General features: G+C 45.8%; 1 protein-coding gene across 7 annotated transcripts in view; it reads left to right on the plus strand.

Annotated features, from left to right (window-relative positions):
* The window catches only part of MBOAT2 (membrane bound glycerophospholipid O-acyltransferase 2), a 133,868-nt gene that overhangs the window by 28,361 nt on the left and 90,524 nt on the right, over positions 1–14,983 (plus strand). The gene's annotated exons all lie outside the window — the stretch shown is intronic.

The following is a 14,983-nucleotide window of genomic DNA, read 5'->3' on the forward strand; positions in this document are numbered from 1 at the left end:
CTCTTTGGTGCATTTGGAGAAGCTTTCTGCTTTTTTGTTTCTGTGGATGATCTGAGAACATATTTAGGGATCGTCAGTTAATCAGCTCTTGGGAGTCTGGCTGTTTTTAACGACATCTCCTTAATGAGGAGTTGTTTACGGGGCACCTGGGTCTAGCTTTGCAGTTTTCTGTGCCCCTGCCTCTGGAGGAAGAGAAGAGGATGTTGCCTCTGATGCGCAGGCCTGTGTGGAGAGAGAGGTCTTCTGCTGGTGTGCCCAGTGGGATTAGGACGGGCAGTTGTCATGTCCTGAGAGGCATGCCAAGCGGATCCCGGTCTTTTGTGTTCTCACAGAGCTGATCTCCTCCACCCTGAGACTTGGAGATCGAGGTTGTTACTGTGGTTGTCCCTCTAATTGCTGACTGGTGTGTTTTGTGAGTGGGTCTTTATGATTCTTAGCTTAAAATTTCTACTTATCAGGTTTCTAATTGTAGCAATTGATATTAAGAGCTTTATGGCCTTAAGGAAGATGGAAGACAAATACAAATTGTTTTCTTAGTAGCTGATGACTCTTGATTTTCTTTTCAAGATGTTTTCATTGTAGATGGGTACAATACCTTTATTTTATTTATTTATTTTTATGTGGTGCTGAGGATCAAACCCAGTGCCTCACACATCGTAGGCAAGGGCTCTACCACTGAGCCGCACCTCACCCTGCCCCTTGATTGTTAAGCAGACTCTTGAGCCAGGCGAGTGAGCTGAGTGTAAGTGCTGTGTGCAGATGATTTTAAAATTCTCTGGAATAAAGGTTCTGGTTGCTGAATGGAAGTGACGCCATTAAAATAGGGACTCCAGGAGGAGAGGTGCAGGCTGGTGGTGTGACGAGGTGGGGCGGGGATCCCGTTTGAGATGTGTTCGGCATGAATGGTGTTGAGGGATGACCTGTAGATCACTGGATTACTGGTACAGCCTTCTGTGCTTGATTTATAAAGAGCATGTCCCCTGATTTGTAGGTTTGAATTCATTTTCATTATTAATGGTGAGGTCACAGTTCTCGACTTAAATGTTGTGTATTACATTACCAGAGTTGACTCTGTAACAGTGGAGTTGGTTTACTTTTTGCTTGAAAAAGTTGTTTTTCTATGTTTGAAATGTTTGAAAATGCTCATGTTTTTATTTTTTACTCTCGTTATTGGGGATTTTGGGGATTGAACCCAGGGGCTCTTTACCACTGAGCTACATCCCCAGACCTTTTTTTTTTTTCTTGTTTTTTCTTGGCGACAGGGTCTTGCTGAGGGATTGAGGCTGGTTTTGAATTTGTGATCCTCCTGCCTCAGCCACCCAAGTCACGGATTACAGGTGTGCGCCACTGTCCCTGGCAAATGTTCTTTAAGACGTGGTTGCCATTACATAAAATGTAGTGGGACAAAACTAGCATTGCACTTTCAGTGTTAGGGAAATTAGGTAATTACTATCCTAAATCTTGGTGCTGTTTTATATTTAAAAATTTGAAACGAACGTGTTTCACTTTTTAAAAAATCATCTGTTCAGGAGTAGATGATAAATGCCAGTAATGTAAAATATAAACAGACTGGAATGCAGTGAAAAACGTCTCCCTTTTGCACCTAAATTGACCCTGCCCAGTAGCCACTGTCACCACCTGCTGGCCACCTTGCTGAGCCCTTCTCTGGATGTGCAGGGACACTGCTGCCAGGATCCCTCGATTCGGTAGCTCAGAGACGCCATCGTGACTGCATTCTTGATTGATGAGTTCTGATTTAATCTGTGTTCCTCTCAGGCTGCCCCTCATTTTTCCCAGGTGCCTTTCTCATTTAGTGTGTCTCACATAAATTGCAAAGTCCACAGGCAAAAGTTCAAGTTCTTGGCTGTGCCTGTTACTGAGTGAGGAGGACACTCCCTGTGGTGGCCAGATGCAGCACTGGTACTTTTCCTGAATGAGGGGTGATCGGTAGGATTGGCTGAGGCCACAGGACCAGGCAGGGTCGGTTTTCTGGTAGTGGATGGCTGCCTGGTTATGAACAGGGCCCAGGCTCTGGGGCTAGAGAAAGGTGTGCTGCTGGGAGGTGCCTGGAAGCTAGCCTCAGTGATGACCACAGACTTCAGGGGCTGAAGGGCTGAGGGTCTTCTCCCCCCCAGCCAGCAAGCAGTCCGTCCTGCAGACACCAGTGGGGAATCTCTACTTCAGTTCAGTCTGACTCGTCTGCCGGAGATAGTGCCTCCCATCCGTTAAGTGCTCAGCCCTCAACTCCGCTGCCCTCCCAGGTTAGACGCTATCCCGAGCCCTAGGCTTACCACCCCTGACACCTCCTCCTTGGGTTCCATTAATTTGCTTGAGTGGATTATTATAAAAGATACTGTGGAGAGATGCACAGGTACAAGTGTGTGAGAGGGGTGTGGGGCTTTCAGGACCCCTATGGGTGTGCCTCCCTTGTGGAACCTCCTTGGGTTTGTTATGCAGAAGTTTCTGAACCTCATCCTCTGGGTCTTTGTGGACACCTGCGTCTAAGCAGGTTGGACAGAAGGGGTGTGATCTAGTGCTGGTAAAGTGGTGGGGACCCCAGCCAGCTGCCTGCAGCGCTCTTCCCTCCAGCAAATGGGGCAGGACCCTGTGGAATGAGGGGGTCTTAAGACCTACTCTGAAAGGGCCAGGTCAGGAATTTCTTTATGCTTGACTCCAAAATGGAAAGTTGGGGGAAGATCAGTGTTTCTGTGACCTGCCTTGGAAAAGAGACCTTCTAGTTTCCATGGCCTGCCTTGGAAAGGGAGTTGTCAGGCTGGCACTGTGGGCAAAACCCAAAATATACGTATCGTGATCTCATACCACAATGTTTGACTGTCTCTGGAATTCCAGTTATAATTTACTTATCTGTGTTCATCATTCTAGCTTTTTAAAAAATATACTTTGCCACTGACCAAATTATGTTTTGTGCATGCATGAATATGTAACCATGAATCCCACTTATATGGGTAATTATAACAGCAAAAAATTTATAAAAAAATTTTAAAATGGAAAAAATGTACTGTCTGAAAGGGAAAGCCCAACGTCTTTATAAATTCCCTGGCTATCTCATGTGTTTATATTTCTGTACTTTAAAATTAATTTTCCATAAACCTATTGCCATTTTTATTGGATGTATTTAAAATTTTGCTTTTGTAGGTTTTTTTTTTTTTTTAAGGTACTGGGGATGAACCTTGGTGTGCTTTACCACTGAGCCACATCCACAGTTCTTTTTTATTTTGAGACAGGGTCTCACTAAGTTGCTCATGGCCTTGCTAAGTTGCTGAGGCTGGCCTCGAACTTGTGATCCTCTTGCCTCAGCCTCTGGAGTTCAGGGATCACAGGTGTGTGTCACTGCGCCTGCCCTGACTTAATATTTCCTGCTGCTATTGTATGTGCAGTTTTGATCTTCCATCATGTCTTCTAACTTGTTCACCGTGTGAAAACTACCGATTTCCGACCTGAACGGAGCAAGATCATGAGTCGTCTAAGCAGCTGCTCGTAAGCAGACCTGCTGTCCTCTGTCCTGCATGTGTGGTGCTCTGCAGGCCCCATGGAGCCACAGCTTAAGACCAGGTCCTCTGCAAGAGCCACACTGTGTAGGCAGGTGACTTGCTTATTTTTTATTGTAATGATTCCTTAAATAATTCAAAAATGGTCAGTCTTTGAAGTTGATAAATGCGATATTTTCTTCTGAACACATGCTGAACCCTTCCTTGCTCTGGTCTTTCGTGTAGTCTTAATATATCCTGCCTGACGCTGGATCCAATGCTTATTTGCTGCACTCAGAAATCCATCAAGTTTTGTTGTAATGTTTTCAGATAAAGTGTTCCAGTTAGCAACCTGGAAAGCTGGACTTGGAAATTACTCTGACATTGAATATTTACATTGTTGAATTTAAAAACCAGTGTTTCATTTGAAATATGATGTACTTAGGAGGTTGTCCCTGTGAACATTCTCTTGGTTACAGGTATTATTTAGAACATTTATTTCTAATACTGAGGTCAAACTAGAGCTTAAGGAAGGAGTCCCTAGTCTGTGGGTGAATATGACAACTTTTAAGTTGGGAACAATAATTTGTGAGCAGGAATAGTGTTTAATATCTAGAACTATGTAGAAGGTTTTTAGTTACGTTTTACAAAGAGAAGGAACAATTTTATTGAATGTGTTTAGATACTAGGGCCAGTGGGACATTATATGATTCTTAGCTTTAATTTGAACATCATGCTGGTGGGTGCTGGGATTATGTAGAAAGTTCTGTTCTCCAGCTTTCTAAGGTGGGGTGCTTTTGAATCAAGAGCAGAACCGTCCTCTTACCCTGTTCTCCAAAGTATTTAGTACAAGTTGTTTGTCATTTTTGTTGTTTTCATTTATACTTCCTTAAAATTTTTTCCTTGGGTTTTTTTTTAATGGCTTTTTAACACCTTTGGTGTCAGAGCAAATAATAACTTCCTAAGGAATATTTTGCTTTTTTTTTTTTTTTTTTTTTTTGGTGGTGCTGGGGATTGAACCCAGGGCCTTATGCATACAAGGCAAGCACTCTACCAAGTAAGCTATATCCCCAGCTGGACTATCTTGCTTTTTAAAGTACAGTTATGATGAGATCTGATGGTGTTTGTAGAAAACTGTTGATATTTTAGAATTCAGAAGTTGTATCAAAAGCAGAGAAATACCTAATTTTCTTTACTTTGGTATGTACAAGTGAATTGCACAAAGTCAATGGAGAGCCTGGAAATGGTGTTCTCCAAATAGCATTTGATAGATTGAACTGGCTTGTGGTGGAGAAGAGGATTGTAGAGCTGAGTTTTTGAGGAGCTCTCCTTTGGGAGGACCAGGAGGCTTATTTTGTGTCCTTGTAGAGAAGACACAGGAGGACCTTTCTCAAAACATGTCGGTGTTTCTTCAGCGCCAGGTTCTGTGCCCTGCGTGGAGTACAGACAGGAGCACAGGATCTTCCCTCGGGCGGATGGCAGGCAGGTCCACTGGATGCTGTGGAGGGGATGTGCGCAGGGGCACAGGGGCACAGGGGCGCAGGGGCGCAGGTGCAGTGGGGCCGAAGAGCGGAGCCTTATCTTGGTTTATCTGGGCCGAAGCCAGGTGAATGGCAAGGAGGCTTCTCAGAGGAAGCGTCACTGAAGCTGACCACTAGGTCTCAGAAATGAGAACTAGACATTTAGTGGTCACTACTGTCAGTCACTTAGAGGGAGATCAGGGAACATGAAAGCAGAGGAGCTGCCATTGAATGTAGTGCCTTGCCTTTGATGAGAGCAGTCAGTGAGGTCATCAGGCAGAAGCAGAGGCCAGAGCGGGTGTAGGGGAGAGGTGACAAAGGGCATGGTCCTGAGGTCCTGCTCCGGGGATCAGTGAGAAGTACATGTGGAAAGGTGTTTGAAAGACTCCAGGGACGTACTCCTGCTTATATGTTGACGCCAAAGGGTAGGAGGTTGCTGAAGACTCCGGAGAGGGACGGCACCCTGGTCCTCGTAGGCCGGAGAAGACGGGCTTCTGAGCCCAGGTGGCGGGCTGCACCTGATGGAAGTGGTGGCAGCGGAGGCCTGCCAGGAGGCACTTTCCTCGGCGTGCTGGCCTCCACCCGTGGGCAGACTGGCCTGTGGAGTGGCAGGAAGCGTGACCATCCGCAGCACTTTCTGAGGGCAGTTCTGAGGAACAGGGGGCCGAACTGTGTGATCTTTCGTAGCACTTCTTGATTTTAAGGTTTTGGGGTTTAAGCTTTCATAATGAACTTGCTAGTACTGAACTGATTCTCAGTTCTGTGACTAGCCTTCCTAATTTAATTTGCACGTGTAAAACAACATTTTGAATTTACTTCTCAGGGCAGACTCAGGACTGCGTAGACAGGTACAGCAGGTAGTCTTCATTTTGCCCATGTTACTGTGACTACGAGGCACATGCAGGAAAGCGTGTCGGCTGTGAATGAGGAGTGGCAGGGACTGCGGAGCCGGAGCAGGGTCTGCGTGTGTCCCGGCCGCGCCTCAGTCACTTCCCCGCTTGCCTCCCACTTGGCAGGGCTCTCACTCGCTTCGCTGGTAAGTGTAGAGTGACGTGTGACAGCCAGCCACCTGTGTCCTGTTTTCAGACTTGGGCTCTTTGGACAGGTGTCTCTTTCCATGCCCTTGCGTGCTCCCTTCGATGGCTGGGCGCGGCAGTGATGGGGCAGCCAGGACCTCTGAACCACGGAGCTGGCCGGCAGAGCAGAAGGTCCGTTGCAGTTTTTGTGTCTGTTTAATATAGCACCTTGTGTTACCATAACCGATAGTGAAGTTTGACAAGCCAAGACATCAATATCCGGGTAACTACCTTGGGCAAAAAATAAAGCATTGCCCACAGAAGTCTTTGGTATGCCTCTCCCTCTGGTGACTTACTCCCTCCTGTAGGTGATGGCTTTGATAACTTCAGGGATGATCATTTACATGTTCCTCATAGTTCTGTCACTTACGTAGGCATCCCCAGACAGTATGTTTTATTGCTTGCTTTCTGGAACTTTTTGTGAAATATGTTCATATGTCATATGTATTCTTTTGAACAGATTCTAGAGATGTGTGACTTTCAAACCACGGTGTGTTGAATTCCGTGCATAGTACTGTAAGAAGCTACAGTTCTTCCATGTTCTTTGTTCTGTGTTGTTTCCCATTGTATGAATATACAACAGTATATTCAGACATTTTGCTGTTAGTGGTTTTCCCCTTACATTTGGCTATTAAGAATAACATTGTGTTTGAACATTCTTGTACATGTGTCTCCTGGTCCCCACATGATACCCGTAAGTAGTGGAGCCATTGGCCATAGGTGTATTTTCAGTCCTGTAAGAAAAGCCAAATAGCTTTATAAAATTGTTACTGGCCATGCATGAGAAGTTCCATTACTCTGCATTGTAGTTTGCCCTCTATATTGTCAGACTTAAAAATCATAAAGTTTTTAAAAACCCATTACCTTTGGGCCCTATCATCTCTGTTTGGCTTTGGGATTGGTTTGGGGCAGGTGATGTTGGGGGATGAAATCCTTGTTTTCTGAAAGCTGCATGTGAGTTTGCCTGTGAAAGGAGGGAAAAAATAATTCAAGGTTGCGTTTCAAAATGAGGAATAAAAGATTCTGGGGCTAGTCTTTCTAACTAGCTGTCCAGGTGATCATGATGCAGCTGGTCGCTGGCAGGCAGGATCCCGCAGAGCTAGGAAGCAGAAGGGTATCCTCCTGGTGTCTGGGGCCTCTGACTGTTCAGCTTATTGCTCCCCGTGCCCCTTCCTAGCTGAGTGGAGGGCTGGACTGGGAATGTGAGCACGTCACCTAGAATTCATGTATAATAGTAGAAAATCAGCATTAAAGCATTTTATATTCTATCAACAGAGATGTGGGTGTAACAGTAGATTTTTTTGGTTGCTTTTATTGATTTGTCAAGAATTGTAATCATTTTGAGCTATCTTGAAATTGAAGTTTTTTTTTTTCCCTAAAGGTGTTTTAAGTTAGTTCTCAGCATGTTATTGGATGCTTGGTACTGAAAGGTAATTAACAAATTTGTTTGGCATGAGTGTCAGTTTAAGTATACATTTTTTCTTAAAGGAAAGAAAAAAATTTTACCTTTTGAAATAAAGTAGACGAGATATACTGGTTTTCCAATAGAAATATAATGAACCACAAATGCCAGCCATTCATATAATTTAAATATTGTAGTAGACACATCAAACGTTAAAAGAAACAAGCAAAATTCATGTTCATAATGTGTTTTATTTAACAAGTACAAAATATTATTTCAACATGTAATCACTATGAAGTTATTACTGGGATATTTTACATTCTTTTGTTTTTCATACTGCATTTTCAGAGTCTCCTGTATATTGGCACTTGAACACAGCTCCATTCAGAATAGCCACAGACAAGCGCTCATGGCCACGTGTGGCTGAGGGCGGTCATTGAACAGTGCAGATCCATTAGCTAATTGCTCAGTGATAAATGCATGGTTTGATTTGCATTTTGAATACCCCAGAACCCTCTCTGTTGTTCCAGTAAGGGAGAGGAGATTTAAAGCCTTAAAAGAGAAAGTGCAGTCTCTTGTGCAGACAGGATGTGAGTATGTGAAATTTTCACATTTCTTTAGCCACACATCAGAGTCTAGGCATCCTGAGGAAAAAAAAAGAAAAAGAAAAGAAAAAGCACAAGAGGAGAGCTTGGAGGGTAAGGTTCTCCTTGCTTGCTGTTTGCTCTTTGTGGGGATGACTGATCTCACATGAGCACCAAGGATCACTTAGGGTTAGGAATGGAACAAGTTGTATCACTCAGAATTGGAGAACATCAGTACTGGGTTTAAGTAGGAAACAGGTAAGTGTCTTAATGTCGAAAGGGGGAATTGCAAAATTCCTGGTTTTTCTCACTGATTTAATCACACTGGAACCATTTTCTGGTTAAGAAAACAAAAAGCAAAACCCCACATGGATGTGTGTTTGTATTCTTGTATTACAGTCGTATGTATGTGCCAAAAGCAAAAGCACAGCTCCCCCAGGGAGATGCTGTTGGAAGGGACCCCATGGAGAAGGTGAAAGGCGAGCTGTGGACCAGCAGGTGCTCTCTGCAATTCAGTTTCATGATTTTGCTTTCTTTTTGGTGGGGAGCAGTATGGGGATTGAACCAGGGGTGTTCCACCACTGAGCTACTGCCCCGCCCTTTTAAAATTTTTATTTTGAGACAGTGTTTTCCTTAATTGTCCACACTGACCTTGAACTTGCTATCATCCTGCCTCAGCCTCCTCCCGAGTTGCTGAGATTATAGGCAAACACCACTGCGCTTACTCAGATAAATATTCTTTCTTTCTTTTTTTTTGGGGGGGGGGGGTGCTGATTATCAAACCCAGGGCATTGCACCTGCTAGGCCCACACTCTACCACTGAGCTATGTCCCCAGCCTAAAATAAATGTTCTTAAAAAAAAAAAAAAAAAAAAAAAAAAAAAAAAGCCAGAAAAATTCAACACCATAGAAAAGTAGGCAGACAAAGCTAAATGTCTAATAAATATGAAAGATGCCTGGCTAGTAACCAGGGAAATAGAAATTGAAAAACAGTGAGATAGCATTTTATATTCATTAACTTGGCAAAAATTAAAAGTCTCACAGTTCCACCTGTTATCAAAAATATGTGGTAGTGGACAAAGGAGTCCTAGTTTTGCAACGTCTAGTCTCTGGATATTAAACAGGTTGCCAGTGTCATGACAAAGTAGTCAGTGGAATTAGCATGTTGTGTACGCTTTTTGTTGGAATTTGTAGGAAAACTTGTCCTCTGTAAATGACTTTTGGTTGCAAATTTGTTCAGCTATCTCTAAGGATTTCATATGCTTGTGGTTTTCACTGAAATGAAGGCAGAAAGAAGGACTTGAAGGAAGGGTCCAAGGCCAGCCTGACCGTAGTAGAAGGTAGCTTGGAGCACCACTGTGGATGTGTGTGAGTTTAATCCACTAGTGCTGCTACACAGCAGACATGATCCCATGCAGTGTCCAGTCCTTCTAGATGCTGTATTTAGATATTTAGATGTATTTAAAAGTAGAAATGGTAGAATAAAACTTTTTGTATATAGCTTTAAAAAAAGTACGGAGCAGCTGAACCCACCCTGCTGTGGGGTATAGACAGGCACCGGCTGCCCAGGACTCAGGAGGCCAGTGTAACACTGCGAGTGGGGTGAAAGTCGCCTGCTTGGAGTCCTCCTCCAACTCATAATGCGGGAGCTGCATGTGCCAACGGGGATAAGTAGCAGTGATGTTAGATGGTAAGAGTTCACATTCGGATTTTCACCATTTTTTATAAAGTTGACCTTTCAAAGCAATACATTCTGTAATATATAGGTTGTGAGAATGAAAATATGCAGGAAGCTCCTATAGCCACCTTAAGGCTCCAGGTACTCTTGTAGGCAGGGAGCAGGGGGGGACAGGGTCAGAGAGGAGGGCTTTGCCCAAGAGAAGTCACAGGTCACAAAGTGTGGGCAGTCCTGGGCTGTGTGCAGGCCACAATTTTCTTCTTTACCTGCCTCCCACAGGTGACCCCCTCTGTTGACTTGCTGTCTGGTTTTCCTGGGTCTGAGCGTGTGGAAGCAGAGTAACCTGTGGTTGGTGGCATGGCTCTTGAGTGTCATGTGCCTGATTGTGGATTATGCACTCATTCCTGTGGTAGAGCATGATGCACGTGCCTGGCACACAGTTGGGACCTGCCGAGCACCTACTGTGAGTGTGGCGTGTATTAAAGTCTAGCATGGAGCGGGTACTGCTGGTGAGGATGACTGTGTGCTCACAGATTGGATTTCTCTTCTGTTCTGCAACTTGCACTTCACTTACTAATGCACTGGCTGATCTTTCCTACTGGACCACACAGATCCACATGTTTCCCTTTGCCATGTAAAAAAGGTCTTGTTTAATTTGCAGTGTCTGTGACTTGCATGTTTGTTTCTTTTCTCCACATGATTTTTTTTTTCTTTTGACTTGTAGAAGTTCTTTCTACATTTTAGTACCCTTTATTATGTGTTTCATGGGTGCATATATGTATTTTTCTTTGACATTGTTTTAGTTACGTCAGGTTGGGAAAACTAGCTTATGCTGCAGTAACAGGCCATTCCCAGATCTCACCAGCCTAAACACGAAGTCTGTCTTGCTCTTTGTGTAATTGTGGTCTGATAAAGGGGCCTGTTTTGCTCTCATTTCTGGAACATTGACAACAGAAAAGTGGCCCTGAAGATTTTTGTTCTGGCAGTTAAGACTTCTGGTCTACCCATCATCTTGGCTACTAGATCTCCAGCTGGAGGTGACTCGTAGTGCCTCATGGGGGGTTCACTTGCAGCTCTTTACTTATGGTTGAGAAGGAACATTTTTTAGATTTTAATTAGACATAGCCATTTTTAAATTTTTATGCCTTTTTGCCCAATTTTCTATTTGGTAGTTCATAATTTTCTCATAGCTATGTAAAAGTTTTCTGTGTATTAAATAAATGACTCTCTTTTCTGTCATGTTTTATAGATATTTTCCCCCACTTTTTTTTTTTGGTTTTTGACATATATTGTTCAAAAATCTTTGTATATTCAAAATCTACTGGTCTTTTAAAACTTACTCTTTTAAGGAACCTCTTAAACTTCTTTCAGATTTATTTTGGTATTTTATTAATTTCTTTGAATGTCTTTAAAAATTGCTTGATCTTGTTGCTATGACTGACGTTTCTGGACCGTTGAGTACTAAGGTGGCCCGCAGACTCTGCATCGGACACTAAGTGTGTAGACCCAGCCCCGACCCTCGGCGTTGGAAAGGACTCCTTACACTTCAGGAGGAACATGCACCTCTCTGGCATGCTCGAGACCACGGCTCTTCTAGATATTTGTACATGCAGTTGTTTCTGTTTTAAACAAAAAGACCAGTTCTGTACATGGAGAGCCGAGGCGCGTCCGGGCTTGGCGCTCTGCTCTTCCCTTCTCCCCGCCTCCCTGCACTGCCCGCCCTCTGCCTCCCACTCCCACGTTCCGAGTGCTGCTCGAAGGCTCTCCACTTCGGGGCTGAGGTCGTTCTGATAGGATAAGATGTCCCTCAGCATGGGGGTCCAGGACCCCCTCACATACCAAAATTCGTGACTGCTCAGGCCTCTTACATCAGATGCTGAAGTACTGCCTGGGATGTTGGTGTACTTGAGTTCATCTCTGGACGGTTCACAGCCTGGGAGTGTGAACAGCTGTAGTGCGTCGTTAGAGGATGACGATAAGGACAAGTCTACGGTACAGATGTGCATGCATTCCCGCCCCCTGAAATATTTTCAGCACACGGTTGGTTGAATCTGGTGGTATGGGACCTGCAGATATGGAGGCATAATTGTATTTTCAATAAACAGTTTTTGAAAGATGAACGTAAAATCTTTTTAATGTAAACTTCTTTCCACCTAGAAGGAAACTTAGAAGGGTCACCGTAACAGGCCAGAACAAGCGTAGGGTAATTCCACACATGGTATTTTCAGTCATCTTTGTTAGCTATGTGAAGTGGCCCTTTGTTGGTGTTTTGTGAACTAGAACAGCCGGACCTGGCAGGTAGCAGCGGCTCTTTCAGGATCTTGCCTGTAGCCATTGAGTTGGATCTTCCGACCTCTGGAAGCAGAGGCTGGGGCAGCTGCGGCTCCGTCAGACCTGGGCTCAGTCTTCCTTCATGTGACCGTGCGTGAGCTTGCTGTGTAAGTTGGTTGAGTGACTTGGGGTAGCAGCTCCCTGTTCTTAGGACTGATGGTGGTGGGGTCAGTGCGGGCACGGTGCGAGATGGACAGCTGTGATGTGCAGCTGTGTGGGTCTCCAGGCGAGCACTCTCCGGGGCGCGCATTCTCCGGGGCGCATGCCCACATGTTCTCTCGCCTTCTCCCTCCCCAGGACCCATTTGCCTTTCCAAGCTCGCCCACCTCAGTGACTAAGAAAGATAGGATTTCTGCTTGGGGAACTTTTATATCTAAGAACTTCCAGAGGAGTTGTTTGAATATTTGGGTGGGTATGCCTTCTAGTCTTTTCTAGCTAATTAATAGGTAATCTGGACTTTTCCATCTGGCTGTCCTGCATATCTTTTTCTGTTCCCTCTTCCTAAAGTTCTGCCTTCGTCCACTGTCCTAATCTTATTCTTCACAGCTGGTCACAAGGCCTGTGGGCCAGGGTTGCCTTCGGAAGGCTTCCCTCCCCCTGGGTTCCCTAGGCCTTAGCACTGACTCCTACTCCAGCTCTGTGGCTGGGACTGCTCCAGTGTCCCACATGGTCATCTTGGCACTTGGTGGGTAAATGCATGTATTCCTAGTCAGGTTACCTCCACACTGAGACTGAGCCACATCTATAGAATGTGGCTCTGGGGAGTTGTCACCAGCTCTCACCAGAGTCACCAGTAAAGTGGCAGTGGCCAAATCAGGAGGATGCTTTGGACTTGGTGCTGCACCACCCTTGACAGTGGCGTGGCTGTGAGAGCGTCTGCCCTGTCCCCCACCCCAGCTCTGCTCATGCTTACGCTCTGCTTGCTCCTCTGCTGCTTGGGGTGCTTACCTTGGCTGTGAGCATTGCAGGTGTCTGGGATTCCGCCCAGGCCTTCCAGTCATGCCGAGCTGCCTGTGTGCAGCATGTCCCCTGGGCAGAGTCCATTTCCCCTACACTGCCCTTCCTGCCCGCGTTCTCCCGCCTCACCTCCGGTCATCGCCTGGTCAGGAGTGTGCTACCCTTGCCCTGCTGGCCTCCCTCATCCAGTGACCCACCCTGGCTGTTCTTTGGCTCGGGTCTATCCCAGCGAGTCCAGGCCCTCTGCTGCTGGTGCCCGGAGCAGGGGCCTCAGAGGCCTACCTGTTTCCACACACACCTTGTTCTTCTCCTTCCTGTGCAGAAGCAGAGGGTGGGTCTTGTTTTCTTAAAGGAAGGAACAGTTGCCAGTGGTTTTTCATTGCTCTGTTTCATGGCATTTCCTGTTGTATTTCACGGCTGCAGAGCCCCTGCCACCCCGTCCCCGTCCCCTGCTCATTCTCATCTACATGTTTAACCTGAGTGCTTCCTTAATGTCGTAGGGTGGTTTTCCCTTTTCTTAGAAGACCCTTTCTCTTACTGTCCAGCATGGTATTGAGGATTACAAGACCACGTGTGTGTGTGTGTGTGTGTGTGTGTGTGTGTGTGTGTGTGTGTGTGCGTGTGAACAAAGATGTTTGGGCACCAAAGATTTTGGTTGGAGTAAGATCCGATCTCATTTTCTTGATCTGAAAAGAAGACCATGTTGAAAATAGAAGATTACAAAGATTCTATAGAAATCAATGTGTCAGTGGTTCTAGAATACTTCAGTAGTAATCACATTTCTTCTTTTTCTTTTTTTTTTTGTGGTACTAGCAATTGAATGGGGGTGGGGGGCAGCTAACACTGCTACATCCCCAGCCCTTCTTAAATTTTGAGTTGCAGAGGCCAGCCTCATGCTTCTGCCTCAGCCTCCCCTGAGGGTGGGATGACAGGTCTGTACCACTGTACCCAGCTTCACACTTTGCTTTTATATTATATAAATGTACAAATATGGAGACAGAAGGGTGAGGGAGGAGAAGAGGTTCCTCAGACAGCAGAGCACACCTGCTGGATCTGGAACTCCCCACAGCTCTGGCTACCGCGTTTGCCACCTGCTTTGTGACGTTCACCCTTGGGCCTCTCCTTTACGCTGTTCTTAAACCACTCTGCAGACTTTTTAAAGAGGCGCCTGATACCAATTGAAATTCCTCTGTACACGTTTACTTTTTATGCTGGACATCAGCATCACCCTGGGCTGGTGGGGCCTGGGCACTGGGACACTTCCTGCGCTTGCCCACCGTACCTGCTCAGCGGGGCACTCCCTAGGTGTCCCATCGCCTTGATCGCCTCAGCTCTGAAATTACACTAGGTTTGGGTAGAAGGTATCTTTCTTTTTCTAAACTTTCTTCTTAGGAAGGAAATTTCTTTTTAAAGAATTTCTTTAAAATCATATCCTAATTTTTATTAAGAAATTTGAAAGAAAGAATTCAGATATTTGAAAGTTTTTCAGCTGCGAGAAGCTATGGAAATGTGGAATAGTTTTAGTATCAGGAATACTCATTTTTCTGATGTATTTCACTTTGGGTTCAATCTTTAAAACGCCGTTGGAACCCTCTAGGAGATCGACAGGAGGCTCAGGTTGAGAGTTGCAGGGGACTGCGGCCTCGGACAGGCCCCGCGTCGCCCACCGGGTCCTGCCTGCGGTGGGAGGAGCGGACCCGCGTCTAAGGGACGTCTTCTCCAGCGCTGCGCGAGAGCGGGCCTCGCAGAGGAGCGGGGGCCCTGCCCGACCCTCCAGTGCCGCAGAGACCGCGCTCCCAGCCCCGGCCGGCCCTGCGCCTTCGCCTCCGGGAAGGGTCTGCGGTCGCTGGCCGCGAGCGGGCGTCTGGAGGGGACGCTGGTGGGCTTGCGGGTGTTGCCCGCGGCTCGCCGAAGGTCCTGGTCTGCTGTCCGCCCTCTTACGGTCAGC

The sequence above is a fragment of the Sciurus vulgaris genome (assembly GCF_902686455.1).
Source record: "Sciurus vulgaris genome assembly, chromosome: 14".
NCBI lineage: Eukaryota > Metazoa > Chordata > Mammalia > Rodentia > Sciuridae > Sciurus > Sciurus vulgaris.